This window comes from Periophthalmus magnuspinnatus, chromosome 11 (assembly GCF_009829125.3).
Source record: "Periophthalmus magnuspinnatus isolate fPerMag1 chromosome 11, fPerMag1.2.pri, whole genome shotgun sequence".
NCBI classification, from domain to species: domain Eukaryota; kingdom Metazoa; phylum Chordata; class Actinopteri; order Gobiiformes; family Gobiidae; genus Periophthalmus; species Periophthalmus magnuspinnatus.
The window spans coordinates 6,461,134-6,465,433 of record NC_047136.2 but is presented as its reverse complement, the minus strand read 5'-3'; positions in this window follow the sequence as shown (position 1 = coordinate 6,465,433).

Sequence of the window (4,300 nt, the reverse complement as noted above, 5' to 3'; positions counted from 1 at the left end):
CTCGCTGACGCCACGCGCGCAGCTCATTGGACAGGCGCGCGCGGTGGTACAGACTCAGTGACACGTGATTGGCTGCTCAGCTCCACAGAAAACCCAGACAAGACCCTGGTTGGTTTGAAATCCCATGTCGGCGGAGACAGCCGAATGGTTAATTGGATGCTGTTCCACGGCGTAGAGAGAGACGACACATCGGTCTGTGGGCTTGTTGTTGTCTGTGTCTGGAGCAGGATGGAGGCTGTACAATAGAGCTCGACCATGACACTGAGCTGTGTCAAGTGCAGCGTTAGATCAGACTGTAAACTTCTGTCAATGAGGCCTATTGCATTGCCTAGTTATATCTTACCTTGATGGGACAAGGAAGGACCGGGATAGAAAATGGAAAGGCATTCATATTGCTTATATTTTTACGTGGCTTTATTGCGCATGGGGCTGGAGCAGCGGCTGATTAACACGTTAACGACCGGTTAAAGATGGGAGGACTGCTTTACGAAAAGACAACGCTCTGACCCAGACTAATTAATGAGGAAGCTGAAGCAGAGAGCAAAACGGAGCCGCCTAAAAGCAGACGAGCAGAATGTTCCTTACAGGACTGTCTGTGTAATCCTCAGTGTCCAGGTCCTGCACAGAACTGTTTAGGAGTTTAAAATTTGCTACAGCTGCACAGTTTTTGATTAGACATACCTGTTTGTTAATCCATCATAATGCTCTAATATCTCTTTTAACTGTATCAAACCTCACTCAAACCCATCTAACCTATTTAATGACATTATGCTGAAGTGATTGTTATGTAGACTCGTACTGCGCCTATTAGGGTCACATTATAGAAAATGGAGCATGGTTTACATGAAACGCACGATGCAGAATTGTACAGCATGTAACACGCACATATGCATCAATAAGCTCCATAAGGCCCACCATGTAACCTAATCATGTAACCTAACTATGTAGGTCATGTGGCCATTGAAAAATGAGCGATGCGCAAGGACATTGCGCCATCTGGCGTCAGCATCTCCGTTTGTCTTTATGTCTGTCACAGTAACATTATAAACCTCCGGAATCATTCCACTTTACAAATGGCACAAGGGCAGCACATCTCTATTACTGTATACTGTTACAGACATTGTCCCTGATATTTACTGTCTGCTCCTTATGGCGATAGACGCCGTTTGAATAGGCCCAGATCCAGGATATGTCATTTATTTCTTAAATAAATAAATAAATAAATAAATAAATCAATAAATAAAATACAAACATACAAAGCATACGTTCCCCAAGGCAGTTGTTAAGTGAAGAGTCTGAGACTTGTGGAAAAAAAGAAAAATAACTGCCACAACTCGCCACTAGATGACGCAAACACATCAAATTCTGTTGGATCAAATTTCAGAGGCTCCTGGGCCAAAGAGCTGGTGACAATGAGAAGAATAGTATGTCATGCCACTTTATCTTTAGTTTTATAAATGTAATCGTTCATGGGCCGCGAGTTTGCATGTTGTTGAAGCTAAAACATTCACATTAGTCTAATCCCCAGCTACATAGTCCTAACCAAAGCTCTTTTACTGGATGATAGTTCTTATGAAAATGACATATTTCTCTAAGGTACATCTAACTTAACATAATATAATGAAATATTGTAAATACGTAAATGACAGAAAGGCGAAGAGATATTATTCCAGGCATTTCTAATTATAATAAACCATGAGAATCCATGATAGAAAAATCCACAATAGAAGAATAAATCCTACAAATTGTAGTCTGTGATATTTTCAGGCCAGCAAACTTTTTCACCAAACTAACCCAAGTCTAAACCAGGAATATTTATACACATATCTCCAATTCACTAAACAAAGCACTTCTTGGTAAAGGTGGTAGTACATTTACTGAAGCACAATTAGTAACTTTTTATCATTAAATGTGCTTCTTGGTGTAATTTTCAGACACCATACTGTATATAATTATATAAATGTATAATTATACATTATACATTTAGGTATAAGGACGAGCTAAGGACGAGCCGCACCAGAACTGAGCTGGGAAAGAGGCTTTTAGCTGTTTTGCTTCACAAAAATGGAATATGCTCCAAGGAAAATCAAAACTGGACACGTTGGTGACACAATTTCAATTTAATAATCTGATAACAAACTTTTATACACACACCTGCACTTGTTATTGATGTTTTTATATGGACTTATTTGTTTTGATTGTTTTTTCGGTTTGTGTTGTATTTTAAACAGGGCACCCATGAAAAAGAGAGCCCAAGTGCTCTCACTGGGTCCCCCTGTATAAATAAAGATAAATAAATAAAAATAAATTTGACAGTCTAAGAGCACCCTCAAGTAAAAGTGACAAAGTGATGTTTCTAACATTAAACATGAAACATGTGCTTCTTGTACTGCTCCTAAACAGAATATGTGCATTATAATTATTATTATTGTTTTGTCTGTCTGATGTCTTTCTAATTACATCAGATGTCACAACCAGACAGTTAATCATACAATTCCTCTTACTGAATATGTGTTTTTTGGAAATACTTTTTTACTCTATAATTTACTATTATTTATTATTTATTTATAATTTATGAACGTGTATTTGAAAATTATTTTCAAGTAACAACACTCTTTAACTATCCCAGTACAGGCTAAAGCCTCTATAAGCTATAGCTCAGAATTATTTTATTTGCAGGCAAATTGTCTTAAGATGAACTTTATATAAAAGTGTATAAACATATTTCAAATGCATCATAAATAATTCACACAGAGAAAATTCATTGAGCACAGTTGGTTTATTTGGTTTCAGGCATTTTGTTGAAGGCAAGAGAGCAAGCACGAGTCCAGACTGAGAAGGGAGAAAAGCAGAGACCGAGCTGGAGACAGCATTTGTATGCCCTGTAAGTAACAATATATACTTATCTTTTACACTACAAAACCAATTATATTAGCTTAATCATCTAAACAGTGCTTTCTGTAAGTGCCTAGGTCTTCAGGGTCAAGTGAAAGATGCAGTACGGACTTGGTCTGTATGCACTTGTTTCTATGTTAAGTGTACAACATGTAAGTGTCAAGTGCTAGTGTTGTTCTTCTTATTATAAACGTAAACTAGTATTAAGTTACACCCTAATGCTACATAAATAAATAAACACCATTATAATGATGTTGAACTATGCCTGGTGACATAACTTCACAGCTCACTCTCTGACTTTGCTCCTCTCACAATCTGGACCATGTTGATGCTTTTTCCATTTTCATTTGGCCATAACAGACCAGAGAAAATCTAAACAGTTAAAGCACTTCATAACATTTCTCATATATTTTAAAGCATTGTGTGTGGTTGGTACAAGCGGCCATTTTCTACATACCTACATTTCAAAATTTTAAACCAGTTATTTCTTGTCTACTGTAAGAGCATTAAATATATTGCCTTTGATAAAAAATCATTTCTCCAATTCAAAGACAAAAACTCCATTCTTACATACAAACAAAAATAACTTGAAACATCTTATCAAATCTAATAGTAACATTCATGAACGAACTTGGTTTGGCAGCTTTTGTGAAAGAAAGAACAGCAGACTCAAATGAAAATATAAAAGGAGAATTATTTCAAATAGACCTATTTTAAAACTAGTTAAAGCTCTACACACTTCACCCTACAAAATCTAAAATTTATAGGTCTTTCATATCAAATACACTTTTTGGTTTCATGTTTGTTTTACAGCTTTTTATGGAGTAGAAAAAATAATGGAGACACTTCTTAAAAACATCACTGCTTTTGGCAAACCTCAGAACAAGAACTAGCCTCAAGGACAAGCTTAAAGCAAAACACATTTTCTTTTAACACAGTTTGGCATTGAAAATGTGAAAATGCTCTCCTCAAGGTTTATTAAGGTTGTTTTTGTGCTTTGGCTATGAATATTGTTAAGACCATGAATGTAAAAATAAATGGGTTTTTGGTTACAATTCATCAGGTTCTATATATTTTTGGCACCTATTCCAATGACTTTTGACATACATGGTCTATTCAATATTTTCATATTTCCTTTTGGCCACTATTTCTTATGTTGTAAGTGTTACATTCTACATAGAGACTACTTGTTAAAGGTTTCCAGTGAGATCTGAGAGAAATATTTGGCATGAGTTTAGTTAAAGCACTTTACAAAACTCTAACAAAGCGAAACTAGTCAATTTTATAAAAGATAAAAGAAAACCGTCCAAAATTACATCTTTGGGTGTCACTGGGTTTTCAAGAAACTTTTGTCTTTTTGGGGAGACTGACACAGGGAAGAAAAAGCCTCGTCTGTGCAGTCAGG